The 15706-nt window shown below is 42.0% G+C and overlaps 1 long non-coding RNA gene across 2 annotated transcripts in view; it reads left to right on the top strand.

The window, feature by feature from the left end:
* The window catches only part of LOC105732165 (uncharacterized), a 42226-nt gene extending 31840 nt beyond the window's left edge, over positions 1–10386 (top strand). For both annotated transcript variants that reach the window (XR_010339517.1, XR_010339516.1), the window contains exon 4: positions 9772–10386. This is a non-coding gene — a long non-coding RNA (uncharacterized LOC105732165). The remainder of the gene's footprint in view (positions 1–9771) is intronic.
* The last annotated feature ends 5320 nt before the right edge of the window (positions 10387–15706 follow it).

Raw genomic sequence — 15706 nt, 5'->3', positions numbered from 1 at the left:
AAAAAGAGAGATGGTGAATACATTTCACCCCAGGCAACACATGAGGCTCTGTGCTTACACAGATAAACCCTTAGTGTTTCAGCCTGCTCCAAGATTAAAACATATCTACATCCAGAACATCCAAATGATACTAGGGCACAGACATCCTGTACTTCAAAGTGCGGGTGTGTGCATGTGTGCATCAATGAGCATAACATTGGGTTAATTTCTGAGCAGTATACAACAATCCATTCAGCAAATAGTTGCCGAGTGTCTACAGAGTTCCAGGCACCACTCTGTGCTATGCAAATATGACAGTAAGCAAAACAAAAATCCTTCTATGAAGGCAGAAGATGGGAATACTCAAGTATAATATTGTATTCGTCATCCCATGATCAGTTCTGTGTCGACAACCAAAACGGGGTGAGGTGTAGACCGCTGAAGGTTGCAGGGTGCTTACAATTTTTGATAGAGTAATTAAGACAGGCATCTGCCAAAGACCTAGTAGAAGGAATGGCTCTTGCCATGCAGCTATCTGGGGAAAGAGCTTTCCAGACATTCACTCCTAATGAAATGCTTTTTAAAATGCACAACAGGCTGGATGCAGTGGCTCATGCCTGTAATCCCAGCACTTTGGGAGGCCTAGGAGGGCAGATCATGAGGTCAAGAGATCGAGATCACCCTGGCCAACATGGTGAAACCCCATCTCTACAAAAAATACAAAAATTAGCTGGGTATGGTGGCATGTACCTGTAATCCCAGCTACTTGGGAGGCCGAGGCAGGAGAATCGTTTGAACCAGGGAGTTGGAGGTTGCAGTGAGCCAAAATTGTGCTACTGCATTCCAGCCTGGTGACATAGCAAGACTCCATCTAAAAAAAAAAAGCACAACAAAATTACGATTTTTTTGGCAGTGACCCCCAGTATGAAGGCCTCCCTTATCTCTTTGAGGTCACAGGATTTTGTGGGAGCACTGAGACAGAGGGGCCGGCCTCTGCCTGGCAGGGCAGATCCACCTGAAAGAAGGAATCTGGAAGTTTCTGAGTGATGAGGGCCATGACAGGGCAATTGTGTGTCCTCAGGCAAAACTGCAAACACAAAAAGCAACCAAATTAAAGGATGGAGGGAGGGAAAGGACCCCCCACAAAACTTTTAGATCCTATTCTTTCCTCCTTGCATTTGATTTGTAATAAAGTTCAATTCAGTTTAGGTATTAGGTGCTATGGTTTGGATGAGGTTTGACCTTGCTAAAACTCACGTTGAAATTTAATCACCAATGTGGCAGTGTTGGGAGGTGGGGCATAGTGGGAGATGTCTGGGTGATGGGATGAGATCTCTCATGAATAGAGTAATGCCACCCCTCCCAACCTACCATGAAGGGAGTGAGTTCTGGCTCCCACAGGAACAGACTAGCTCCTGAGAGAGCAGGTTGTTAAGTCTGGAATACAAAAATTAGCTGGGTGTGGTGGCATGCACCTGTAGTCCCAGCTACTCAGGAAGCTGAGGCAGCAGGATCGCTTGAACCTGGGAGGGAAGGTTGCAGTGAGCTGAGATCGCGCCACTGCACTCCAGCCTGGCGATAGAGCAAGACTCTGTCTCAAAACAAAAAAACAAAACAAAATAAGTCTGGCTTCCTCAGTTACTCTCTGGCATCCTCTCTTGCTGTGTGATTTCTTTGCACATATCCACTCCCCTTCTGCCATGAGTTGAAGCAGCCTGTGGCCCTCTCCAGATGCAGCTGCCCACTCTTGAACCTCCCAGCCACCAGAATTGTAAGCCAAATAAACCTCTTTTCTTTATAAATTACCCAGCCTCAGGCATTCTATCAATGCAAAACAGACTGAGATATAAGGTATTATTAAATATGTGCACAAATAACTACTGGTATCTCAACAAAGGGCGCATCTCTAGGATACTGAAATGCAAAACACAAGAGAACACATCAGTAGCCCAGGTCTTGTCTCCAAATAGAGGCCAATGGAGTTCAGCTTCGAACTTAGAAGACCTCATTTCCTGATACAAAAATATATGGAAGTTTAGTCTCTCTCTCTCTGGCTTTTATAATACCATAAAGAGAGGGAAGAATAACTTCTTTCTGCTTCCAAGGCAGTATTTAGCATAAGAGGAATGATACTCTATACTCTGGGCACCATGACTGATCTCAAATGCCTCTAGGAATCACCCTGATGACCATCAATCAGATGGATGCTGGCAACCTCCAGCTACTCAATGCTAGTGACCCACACACAGTTTCCCTAATGTGAAAACTAATGTGAGTCAGAATCCATGGCCTCTGAAAACCCAGACAAGAGCCCCTTTTCCAGTGGAAGCAATGTTGCTATATAGTCTGAGGTTGCAGAGACTACTAAGGATATTGTATGTGAAGAACTGTGAGGGGTGAAGTTGGAAGGGGATGAAGTTGGAAGGGGGTCTGTGAATAGCTGTGGTACATGGTGCTTCAGGCTGTAGTCCCCACTCACTTTAGCTGTCACTTTAATCATTTACTAACACTTTGTCTCCATTTCCTCATCTATAAAACAGGCTGTGAAAATTAAACCCTACTTTATAAGACTGCAATGAGAATCGAATGAGATAATATCCATAAAGCATTTACAACAGTGCCTGAAATATAGTAAGCACTTAATAATAGCAACTCTTTTTACTATTCCTAGGGAGCAAGAAAGATTTTCACCTCGACTTTTTGGTTTTCTGTGTATTTTCCAGATTTTCTGGAACCAAATCTTAAACTCTGCTAAAGAGTCACTGGCGGATAAAAAAGGAAAACCTTTGCTCTCCCCATGGAAGACAACCTGAGGGAGTTTCTGATCAGGTCATATTTTAGGTATACTTTTCTTTCCCTTCTTCTTTTTATTTCTTTTATTTTGAAAATGAGTCCAGGCATGGTGACTCATGCCTATAATCCTAGCACTTTGGGAGGCAGAGGTGGGCAGACCACCTGAGTTCAGGAGTTCAAGACCAACCTGGTCAACATGGTGAAGCCCTATCTCTACTAAAAATACAAAAATTAGCTGGGTGTGATGGTTGGCACCTGTAATCCCAATACTCAGGAGGCTGAGGCAGAATTGCTTGAACCTGGAAGGCAGAGGTTGCAGTGAGCCAAGATCATGCCACTGCACTCAGCCTGGGTGACAGAGTGAGACTCTGTCTCAAAAAAACAAAACAATAAAAATGAGGAGGGGGTGGAAATTGTAATTCTATACATATTTTAAAGACTACCAAAATTTAGCAATGTTATCTTGTTGAGTTACTTGTTAGATAAACTTTATTGTATATTTTAAGGTATATAATATGATGGTTTACACATACATAACAGAGAGAGAGAGAGTAAATGGTTACTGTAGTGAAAGAAATTAACATATCCAGTATCTCACATGGTTACACATTTCCTTTCACTGTGGCAACAGCAGCTATAATCTATTTAGCAAGAATCCTGAATGCAGCACACCATTAACTATAGTCCTCATGTTGAACATTAGATCTTTCAATCTGTCTATCCTATGTACCTGCTATTTTGTATACTTTGACCTACATCTTCTCATTCCCCACTCTGGCCATGGTATAGTCAACTTTACTTTAGATTTACCCACTTAATTCTGCCTGGATTTCTAATTTTCTTTCTCATCCTCACTTCTGCATTTTCTATTCTGTGTTTCATGCTGTATATTTTCTTCTGGTTTAACTTTCATTTCACTGATACTTTCTTCAGCTCTATCTACACTGCTCTTATCCCTATCCATTAAAGCTCATAATTTTGCTTTCATAGTTTTCAGTTCTGGAATTTCTATTTGATTCCTTTTTAAATCTCCTATTTCATGTTTTATACATTCCAATTATCTTTCAAAATTTTTAATCTTTTTAAAAACTCCCTTGAACATAGTAAGCATAGTTATCTTGAAGAATGTATCTGAAATTCTTTTTTTTGTCTTAAAACAATGAACACATATTCATGTGCAGTTCTGGAGACTAAAGTCTGAAATCAGGATTTCAACAGGGCTATTCATTCTCTTTCTCAAGCTCTAGAAGAGAATTCTTATTTTATAATAATTCTGGGCCGGGCGCGGTGGCTCACGCCTGTAATCCCAGCACTTTGGGAGGCCGAGGCGGGTGGATCACGAGGTCAAGAGATCGAGACCATCCTGGTCAACACTGTGAAACCCCGTCTCTACTAAAAATACAAAAAATTAGCTGGGCATGGTGGTGCATGCCTGTAATCCCAGCTACTCAGGAGGCTGAGGCAGGAGAATTGCTTGAACCCAGGAGGCGGAGGTTGCGGTGAGCCGAGATTGCGCCATTGCACTCCAGCCTGGGTAACAAAAGCGAAACTCCGTCTCAAAATAATAATAATAATAATAATAATAATAATAATAATAATTCTGTCACCTGGAGTCTCTATGTGTTTATGTTCATTTTCCTTTTTTTGGTGTGGTTCTTATTATGTTGTTTTGTCTCTTTTTGTGCCTGGATATCTTTTAATTTTGTACTGTAAACTGTATTTGTAAAACTGTTTGTAGAAGTTATATGAGAACTTTGTCTCCAGATAAGTTTGTTTTCTTCTTCCAGGCACCTCAGTGCACTTAGTCCTTTTGAATCACCTGAATCCAGTTTTAGGGACTGGAATTTTTTGTGTCACCCTACTTGAAACTGAGCAGAAATCTATTTGAGGAATGACTTTTTTTTTTTTCTCCTACTGTTCATCCTTTCTGGGCCTTAATTAAAGATCCAAGGGTTCACCAGAGTGTTCCACACTTCGTGAGACTGGAACACCTATTTTTGTCCTCCCAGACCCATGAGGCTTCTGTCTTATTCATGATTTGGCTTAATCAAATCTTATCTTGGTTAGCTTTTTTATACCTTCAAGGAGATTTAAAAAATAATTTCCCCTGATTTTCTGATTGTCTTTAGCAAGAGAACTTGTCCAAATTAGCCCAAGAGTAATATAATTATCAAACTTTCCACTGAGATGTTTTTTATGAGGCTCTGTAAATGGTATAAGTGAAAGATCTATATAGAATTATTGTCCTTGGTGCTAATACACAGTATAAATTTGGGTAAATAACCTCAGCTTTCTGGAATGGCATTCTTCTTCTACATCAGGAAATTCAATGATTTCTTGGCTCAGGACTTTCCAAAGAGAAAAATATAATACATTGAAAACAGAGTTATTTAAATCATGGGAGTTTATTTATAACTTTAAAAATTGTATTTAATTTTTTAAATAGAGATGGGGCCTCACTACATTGCCTAAGCTGGTCTCAAACTCCTGAGCTCAAGCAATCCTCCTTCCTCAGTCTCCCAAAGTGTTAGTATGACAGGTGTGAGCCATTGCATCCAGTCTAAACTCATGGAAGTTTAAATTGACTACAAGTGACAAACATGCCTGCAGTATGCCTTCCTCTAATTCCAGTATGTTTGTCAAGAAAATGTGTTCTGAGATTCAAGGCAGTGCTGATCACAACAGTCATGTACCTGAGGACGGAGAAGCCCACCCATGTCATCAGGGTCCATGCCAGAGGTAGGAACCACACTAGCTTTTTAGAAGAGAGAATTTAATGGAAGCAATCATTAGCCAGGTATTGAGGAATTCTAAAGGCAAAAAGGGAATAGGAAGGTATCAACTACTTCGTGGCAGCTAGGGCCCCTAAAGCTGGAAGATCAAAGAAAAGAATATGAAATGGCCAAAACATAGAAGTTTGGAAGAAGATCCTATGGAGCGAAAATTTAGACCTGTGAGGAGGGGGCCATGCTGGTGCCTCGGGAACTTTGAGGAGGGGCTCCAGGGGCTCACACTGAGCCTCCGAGGACAGTCCCTGTCAACTGCTGCTTAGAAGGCACCATAAAGCTTGTTCTGGGAGTGCTGGAAAAGCTGCCGACTAGAATCAGTGGCTGCTACTGGAACAAACTGTTACTGCCCAGAGAAAGACGCAAACAGGAAGCAGCTCTTCTCTTCTCCCTCATCCAGCCTCACAGCTCTTCTCTATCGCCCCCCAATGGCAGAGCCTCACACAGAGTCAGCTGGCAAAGGATAAACGCCACCCAGCCTCAGAAAGCCGATGACAATAGGATGGATTTAGACCCGATTGCTTATGTGTTAATAACCAGTACACCATGTTTACCATCTTCACTGGGGTCTAGTTTATTTTGTCATGCTGTCACTATGGATTATTGGAGTTTTAGGATAATGAGCTGTGTTTATGCCCCAGAAATTTATATTATTTTGTCTATATAAGAAATGTCAGGCCTGGCTCAGGGGCTCACACCTGTAATCTCAACTTTGGGAGGCCAAGGTTGGTGGATCACCTGAGGTCAGGAGTTCGAGACCAGCCTGGCCAACATGGTGAGACCCCATCTCTACTAAAAATACAAAAAATAGTCACGCATGGTGGCATATGCCTGTAATCCCTGCTGCTCAGGAGGCTGAGGCAGGAGAATGGCCTGAACCCAGGAGGTGGAGATTGCAGTGAGCAGAGATTGCGCCATTGCACTCCAGCCTGGGCAACAGAGCGAGACTCTGTCTTAAAAAAAAAGAAAGAAAAAGAAGGCCAGGCGCAGTGGCTCACACCTGTAATCCTAGCACTTTGGGAAGCCGAGGCGGGCACATCATGAGGTCAAGAGACTGGGACCATCCTGGCCAACATGGTGAAACCCCATCTCTACTAAAAAATACAAAAATTAGCTGGGCGTGGTGGTGCATGCCTGTAGTCCCAGCTACTTGGGAGGGTGAGGCAGGTGCACTGCTTGAACCCGGAAGGCAGAGGTTGCAGTGAGCCGAGATTGGGCCACTGCACTCTAGCCTGGCGCCTGGCAACAGAGCGAAACTCTGTCTCAAAAAAAAAAAAAAGAAAAGAAAAGAAAAAGAAATGTGAGTACGGTACTATCTAGCAAAAGAAAGTGGATCTGCAGAGGGATCACTGAAAAAGACAGCCACTTTAAGAAGCAAAGGCTTATTTTTTCTGTTCTCCTTTTCAACGTATCTGTATTTTATTCTTTGAAGAAATAACCTTAACTTAGGTTGTCCAATGACTTTCATTCCATTGCCTTGTAATGTACCACCAGACAAGAGTTTTTGCCTCACATTCCAACACCCGCAACCTCTGAAACATCAGCTCACTCTCCTGAGGCCCTGGGGCTTTCCATGACTCATGCTCTAACATGAGTCCCTATCTAAATACAGGCAGACTCTGAGGGAGCCTTTCCTAGGCGACCTGTGATTAATCTAGGTAATCATAAACAAATAAGATTTCTTCAGCTTCAGTTCTCTGAAGTTATCTCTCCCTTTCTTTCTTTGCCACTGTGGAAGGATTGGCTCAAATAGTGTCAAAGATCAGATTTCATTATGGCAAACTACAATGTTGTCTAAATTCCTCTTCTTCTTAAATTAGTATTATTTTTAGATATTGGGATCTCACTATGTTGCCCAGGTTGGTCTTAAACTCCTGAGTTCAAGCCATCCTCCAGCTTCAGACGCTTAAGTAGCTGGGATTTCAGATGTGTGCCACCATGCCTGGATAGATGACTTTTTTTATTGTGGAATATGTTATACCAAGTAATATTTGTTGTTAATTAAGCATTTGATTTATTTTAGAAATCCTTCTGTTACCTTGAGACCCAGTGTAACTGTTTGTTTCATAACAATAAAGGAGTTGTTCATGCATAGTGGAGTGCTCACAATTATTCAAAACCAGCCAAAGGGACAGAGGCCCTACTGCAGAAATTTACACTTAAAATAATCAGCACAGGTACTAACATCCATGGATATAAACATACTTTCAGCCAGGCACAGTGGCTCAAGCCTGTAATCCCCGTACTTTGGGTGGCCAGGGTGGGAGTATCGCTTGAGCCCAAGAGTTTGAGAACATCCTGGGCAACACAGGAAGACCCTGTCTCTAGGAAATAAAAAATATATATATATATAAAATAACTGGGCATGGAGGTGTGCACCTGTGGCCCCAGCTACTTGGGAGGCTGACGTGGGAAGACTGCTTGGGCCGAGGAGGTGGAGGCTGCAGTGAGCCATGATGGCACAACTGTACTACAGCCTGGGTGACAGAGTGAAACCTTCAAAAAAACAAAACCCAAAACATAATTTCCTATTTGCCAATATGAAGCAACCAATCATAAGCCAATACAAAAGCAGAAGCATTTTATAAATGAAGTGCAGACTTTGCTGTTAGGGAGAGTGATTATAAGGAGAACTTCAAGGCAAGAAATACTTCATACCAGCAGTTGCCTTCTTCAGTTGCAAACAACAGAAACCATCTGCAGTGAGTTTAAGTAAAAGAAATGTATTAAAAAATACTTAACCACTCACAGATTCCCTGGAAGAGCCAGAAAAACAGCCTTAGAATCAATGGATCTAGGAAGAATACTCAGATCACAGTGGCCTAGTAGAGGGCACAGATACTGAAAAATGCCTTCTGATGCTGAGTTCTGGCCTCTGCTCTTGGAAACACCATTAATTCTGTCTCTGGAATGGCAAGGGTATCTGCTTGCACCATGGGTTCTGGACACATTTGCTTCAGATACAGTCTTGTGGGGCTGCATCTGGTTGACTAGGTATGGACTACATCCCCTGAACCCTCGCTGCCAATGAGACTGAAAAGAATGTTTCTCTGCAAGGGAGAAAGGGCAAGTCTGGAAGGCGCTGACTTGAAAGATAGGGAATTCGAAACACAGAGAGAGTGTTTAAAGTTGCTGGCTAGCCAAAAAGAATGGAAAATGTCGAAGTCATTTCTCAAAGCATGGTGCTTATCATCTGCATCATAATATATTAGGATGCTGAAGAAAAATGCAGATTTCTGGGCTTTATCCTCAAATCTTCCTCTTCTTATTTTTTGAGAGAGTGTCTTACTCTGTCACCCAGGCTGGAGTGCAGTAGTGCAATCATGGCTCGCTATAGCCTCAAACTCCCTGGCTCAAGAAATCCTCCCTCCTCAGCCTCCTGAGTAGCTATGACTACAGGCACACAATACCACATCCAGCTAATTTAAAAACAATTTTTGCAGAGATGGGGCCTTGCTATGTTGCCTACGCTAGTCTTGAACTCCTGGCCTCAAACAATCCTTCTACCTTAGCCTCACAAAGCGCTGGGATTATAGGTGTGAGCCATTGCATCTGGTCAACCCTCAAATCTTATGAATTAAAATTTCTACATTGAAAATAGCAACCTACATTCTGCTCCCAAGCAGCCTCCTTGGGTGATTGTCATGTGTACCAAAAAGTGAGAACACTCTTGCGCAGTTTTGTTTTGTGTCTTATTTATTTAGAGACACCCAAGCTGGGCTCTAGCTCCTGGGCTCAAGAAATCCTCCTGCCTTGCTCTCCCAAAGTGCTGGGACTACAGGTATGAGCCACTGTGCCTGTCATCCTGCACAGTTTTTATTTTCAAAAGGACTTTTTAAATTTTTATTTTATTTACTTTTGGAATTGAAAGGAAGATAGCTATACCTTTCTCAGTCAGAGATAAAAATCTCTGTAACTCTCAGTAAGAAAGCCCTCTGCTTTGGACTAGAGAAATGGTAACTGTCTGCTCTTCTCTTCACAGGAGAAGCATCAAAGGAAAAGTGAGTATTAGGGTGTAATTAGCCTAGACTCTGAAGTGAGATGACTTGAGTTTGAATATACGCTACCTCAATTAGCAGTGTGTTGTAGATTGTATTTTTCAAAAAAAGGCCACAGCAGTATTTCCAATTCTGCAGGCTCTTCTAGAATCTTCTAGAACCTTGCCTCTCTCCCAACAAGAAATTGAGACAATTTTTTCTCTCTTTGCATCTAGGCTGGCTTTTGTGACAGCTTCTACCAATTTGTGACTTCTGAGTCTAGCTCATAAAAGTGCTACACACTACTACCTGGTCCTCTGAGAAGACTCCCTCTGGGAATTCAGCCTCCACACTGTGAGGAAGTCCAATTTGCCGCAGAGAAGAAGCTGACACAGAAAGAACTGAGGTCCCCACCTCACAGGAGATCAGAAGCCAATTTACAGGCCATGTCAGTCATCTTGAAAGTGGGTCCTCCAGGCCCCAGATGAGCTGCTCCTCTTGATACCACGGAGAGCAGGGACAAGTCATTCCTGTGGATCTTTGCCAAAATTGTAGATTAGTGAGAAAAAGAAACAATTGCCATTGTTTGAAGCCACTAAATATGGGTGGTTTGGGTGGTTTGTTATGTAGCAATAGATGACTGCTAAGGAGATGAATCAGTTAACTTCTTTGTGCCTCAGTTTCTCTGTGTGTAATATTGGGAAAACAATTAAATCCACCTTATGGAGTTTTAATGAGAATTAAACATGTTTTGATATGTAAGTACTTAGAAAAATGGCCTGACTGGCCAGGCAAAGTGGTCCAATGCCTGAAATCCCAATACTTTGAGAGGCTGAGGTGGGAGGCTTGCTTGAAGCCACGAGTTCAAGACCAGCCTGGGTAACATAGTAAGACCTCATCTTCACAAAAAATAAAATTAAGAAAATTAGCCAGGTGTGGCATTTTTTCATATAGAGGAGGTTGAGGTAAAAGGGTTGGGTGAGTCCAGGAGTTTGAGGCTCCAGTAAGCCTTATTTGCACCACTGCACTCCAGCCTGGGAGATCAAATGTGACTCTTTCTTTAAAAAAAAAAAAAAAAAAAGCCTGACTCTTATAATAAGTGTCATTTCAAGAAAAGAGGTAAGGGTGGATGAAAAGAAGATCAGAACAATGTAAACAGACAATCCAGAACTCCTTTAGACTTGTAGGAGTAAAATTGTGTTAATTTCACATATCTGAGGTGGGGTGGGACGATTTAAATTGGTAACCACTGAAATGATAACTTTTTAAAAATATAAAATGAGTTGTACTACTTTTAATTCTAACTATAATTTAAGCCAGACTAATGTCAATAATATCTGTTTAATTATAATGCATCATTTATTCTTAGTCTGTGAATCATTTATTCCTGTCGTTGCTGAGTTAGGACTCAGAGGCTAAATACCTGGTCTGTTTTAAATTTCCCTTTCCCTTAATGAGTGACCTTAGCCAATTACCTCAGTTCTCTCCAAAGACCTAGAAGTTTCCAAATAAACATTTGGAAAATAAATAAAACTGACAGATATGATACAAATGTTGGTTCTTCCTGTTATTCCAGCACATGGTTGTTTACCAGGCAAATGATCTGTTGGAAATAACAGAATGGAGAGTCAGAAAATATGACACTGAAGCTCAAATCTGATAAAAACCTCCTTGGGCACTAACATGCCACGAGGATAAGGAGACAGGAGGTGAACCTTTGCTCAAGGAGGCATTGGGCAGCATAAAAGGCATCTAGAGGGCAGACGACCATCCCAGGGCCACAGGCACATGAACCTCCATCATCCAGCAGTCTTTGCTAGGACAGGACGATGGTCTAGTAAGACGAGTCCTTTGTATTTTCCACATATCTTCAAATATCTCAAGCCATTGTATTCACTATCTATGCTGCATAAAAAATTTGCCCCAAAACTCTTTTGGAAAGTTTTCTTTCTTTCTTTCTTTCCTTCTTTCTTTCTTCCTTTCTTTCTCTTTCTCTTTCTTTCATTCTTTCCCTCCCTCCCTCTCTCTCTCTCTCTTTCCTTTCTTTCTTTGTTTTTGATACAGGGTCTTGCTCTGTTGCTCAGGCTGGAGTGCAGTGGCACAATCATAGCTCACTGCAGTCTCAATCTCCCAAGCTCAAATGATCCCCTAAGAAGCTGGTGCTATAGGCAGGTGCCAGCACACCCAGTTAATTTTTTAAATTTTTAATAGAGATTAGGTCTCTCTGTGCTTCCCAGACTGGTCTTCAACTTCAGGGCTCAAGCAATTCTCCTGCCTCAGCCTCTCAAAGTGCTGGAATTACAGGTGTGAGCCATTGTGCCTGGCCCCTAAGTTTAAAACAACAACAACAACAAAAAAAAAACAAACAAAAAAAAAACAGGGCAGGGCATGGTGGCTCAAGCCTGTAATCCCAGCATCCCAGCACTTTGGGAGGCTGAGGCAGGCAGATCACCTGAGGTCAGTAGTTCAAGACCAGCCTGGCCAACATGGTGAAACCTCATCTCTACTAAAAATACAATAATTAGCCAGGCACGGTGGTGGCACTTGTAATCCCAGCTACTCGGGAGGCTGAGGCAGGAGAATCGTTCTGAACCCAGGAGGCAGAGGTTGCAGTGAGCTGAGATCGTGCCACTGCACTCCAGCCCGGCGATAGAACGAGACTTTGTCTCAAAAAGAAAATAATAAAATAAAATAAAATAAAATAAAGTTTTTTCCCATCATATTATTGTCATGTATGCAGTTTAATACTCTACTTCTTCACCTTTTTCTGGGGATAACTTTAAAACAAGTAGCCATATACAAGTCGTCTGTGAATACATTCGCGCTGTTTAGGAAAACTGCATCTAAACAGTCCCCTGGGGACTAGCAGCAGGAGGAGTGCCTGGGGTCCTGGTGGAAATGCAAAATTGCAGGTTCCACTCCAGACCCACTGACTCAGAATCTGCATTTTGACAAGGTTCTCTGGTGGTTAGTATGCATGGTAAAGTTGACAAGCTCCCTTCTAGGACTCTCATTGAAGAGCTGAGAATCACTTGTTTTTCTGAAAGTTATACATGCATCCAGCATATGAGAATAACAAAATGAGATGTTTAATTACAATGAATTATTTATTCATTGGAAATCATGGCCAGTCTTGCAGCTTGACATGGTGAGTATTTAAGAATTTGGAGATCCTTCTTTCTCTGTGTCTCCCTGTCTCTGTCTCTCTCTCTCAATCTGTCTCTCCCTCTGTCTTCCTCCCTCTCTCTCTTTTTCCTGCTCTCTTTCTCTCTTTCCACCTTTTTCTCTCTGTCTCTTTCACCTACATTGACTTTATCGTTTTATTTTTCTATGGAAATGTTGAAACAATTGAGACTTGTTTTTGTTTTTCCCCATCACTTGGAGCTGACCCCTTTCATCTTCGATTCAGCCAATTTCCTTCAAAGCTAAATATTAAACAGATCTGTCTTCTGACAGCTGACCCTAAATAGGGACGAGCAATGGTCCTCGCCCCAGGGGTGGAGAACTGAGCCGACAAAGGTAGAGGAGAGACAGGATGGAGCCAGTTCCTGTCCCCCAGGGAAGCCCAAAAGTTGTGGCTAAGCTGACACACAGCCGAACAGCCAACAACCAAACAACCGATAGCTTCTGGAAGGCATTCCTGCAGAAATTCCTCTTTTGCCAGAGGGTGAAAGGGTTGCTAATTGATTTTGTCTGCTTTTCAGATGGACTTACAGACACACAAGAGTTTTAATTCTAACAGAGAGGTAACAGTTTTAGATACTGTACTGGAGGAAAGTTTGCTGTGTCTCTCATGTGACCTAGAGTTGCATACAGGTATTTTTTGTTTCATCAACTTGTTATCCTGTTAAGCGAATAACAGCAGTAAATCCAATTAAGTAAACCCTGTTCTAAAGAACTTATGTTTCATAAACATATTATTTATTCATAGCAAAGGAATAAAGGAAAGCTAACTCTTCCCAAATGCCTTGAGAATTGATGGTCCCGACTCACTGAAGAGATGGGGGAAGATTGTAGTCTTGTGATCTCTGGCCAAGAGATAGATGCCACCTAGTGTCTCCTTTACTGTTTCTGGGGCTTGTATCTCTCAGCACAATGTGCTATTGATCTCAAGTCTGATATGCTGTATGTCAACATATGAAAACAGGGACGAGAGGAGACAGGTAAGTGTGAAAGGAAAACATCTTGGGCTCTCAAATCACTGAGCTAAAAGGAAAATTCCAGCTGGAAACTGCCCAAGGCAAACCTGCCTCCCATTCTACTCGAAGTCATCCCTCTGCTCACTGGGACGGATGCGTATTTTCTGATTGCCTCCTTTGGAAATGCTTATCAGAAACTCAAACGAATGCAGCCATTTGTCTCTCACCTAACTGTGAGAAAGCCCCCTCCTTGCTCGATTTGTCCCGCCTTTCTGGACAGAATCAATGCACTTCCTACATATATTGATTAATGTTTCACATCTCACTAAAATGTGTAAAACCAAACTTCGCTCTGACCACCTTGGGCACACGTCATGAGGACTTCCTGAGGCTGTGTCAGCAGCGCAGTTCCTCAACCTTGGCAAAATAAACTTTTTCTTTCTTTCTTTCTTTTTCTTTTTTTTTTTTTGACAGAATCTTGCTCTGTCACCCAGGTTGGAGTGCAGTGATGTGATTTTGGCTCACTGCAACCTCCACCTCCTGGGTTCAAGCGATTCTCCTGCCTCAGCCTCCCCAGTAAGGGATTACAGGTGCATGCCACCACACCTGGCTAATTTTTGTATTTTTAGTCGAAACAAGATTTCACCATGTTGGCCAGGCTGGTCTCAAGCTCCTGACCTCAGGTGATCCACCCACCTCTGCTTCCCAAAGTGCTGGGATTACAGGTGTGAGCCACTGCGCCTGCCACAAAATAAACTTTCTAAATTAACTGGAGACCTGTCTCAAATTTTCAAAGTTCACAGAGGGAAAAAAGAGAAGTGACCTTTTCATATCCATAGAGAGAGAGCTCTGTAATGTTATGCAAAATGGCAGAAATGCCACTTTGTGAAAAGAGACAATTGTTTTAACAGACACAAAAAGGTCTTCTAGTCATTGTGAATGACCAGAGTTTTTAAGAGAAAAAAGTCACAAAAGTCAGAAAGTCTGCCTATAATCCTGAATCAAAAAATAGAGTCAGAATAAATAGTTGGTCAGGACGTATTTGCTTACATAAAAGGAAAACTGAAAAACCTAGGAATCTGGTTCACAAAGTCTTCTTAAGCCCTGTGATTTCAGTTTTGTTCTTCCTTTCTTGTTATTCTGGATTAGAGTGTTATTCTTGTGATTTTTGAAAAATGAAAAATATGGGCTTATACTCTTGCCTAATACATGATTTCTGGAAATAAGAGGTGAAAAAGTGAGTTCATTTCTTCTTCAGCCCAACCCGAACCATGTGTGAGCTAAGGAATTCTTTATTTTATATTTATTCATTTTTAAGAGACGCACTTTGCTCTGTTGCCAAGGCTGGAATGTAGTAGAGCTCACTGCAACCTCGACCTCCTGGGCTTGAGTGATCCTCATGCCCTAGCCTCCTGAGTAGCTGGGACTATAGGTGTGCACCATCATACCTGGTTAAATTTTTTTTGTTTGTGTTTTGCAGAGACAGAGTCTGGCTACATTGACCAAGCTGGTCCCAAACTCCCAGCCTCAAATGATCCTCCCACTTTGGCCTCCCAAAATGGTTACAGATAGCCACAATTCCTGGCCAGGAATTCTTAATATGTTTGTAACGTAAAGAAAAAATTAGGGATATATTGGATTTTGTTGTTATAGTTTGGTTTTTAATTTAAGCTATACCGTAGAGTTGTGTGGACACTATGAAATCTAGGACCATTACTATGTATTTAACAGAGTAAGTGTTCTAATGGGGCAGTGGAGAGTAGTATTAATAGCTGTGAGTATAAGGTCTGACCACGCCGTGTACGGCATAGTGACCCCTGGTGACCTGCACGTACACCTCTGGAGGGACTTCTGGAATTAGAAACCTGAAGTGGCTGGAAGATCATGAAAAGCAGAAGAACTATCAACCCCTGTGGCACCTAACTAACCTAAGGCATTCTTCTATTATTTTTTCTTAATCTGGCCTCCGATGACAAGGCCATTGGACTTTGTAACCGACCTTGGCCAACCTCGTGACTCCACACCATATAAC

Source organism: Aotus nancymaae, unplaced genomic scaffold, assembly GCF_030222135.1.
Source record: "Aotus nancymaae isolate 86718 unplaced genomic scaffold, 86718_ANA_hifiasm-v0.15.2.pri h1tg000077l, whole genome shotgun sequence".
Lineage (NCBI taxonomy): Eukaryota > Metazoa > Chordata > Mammalia > Primates > Aotidae > Aotus > Aotus nancymaae.
Note: the sequence above shows the minus strand (reverse complement) of the source record. Positions and strands in the feature narration are given on the sequence as shown.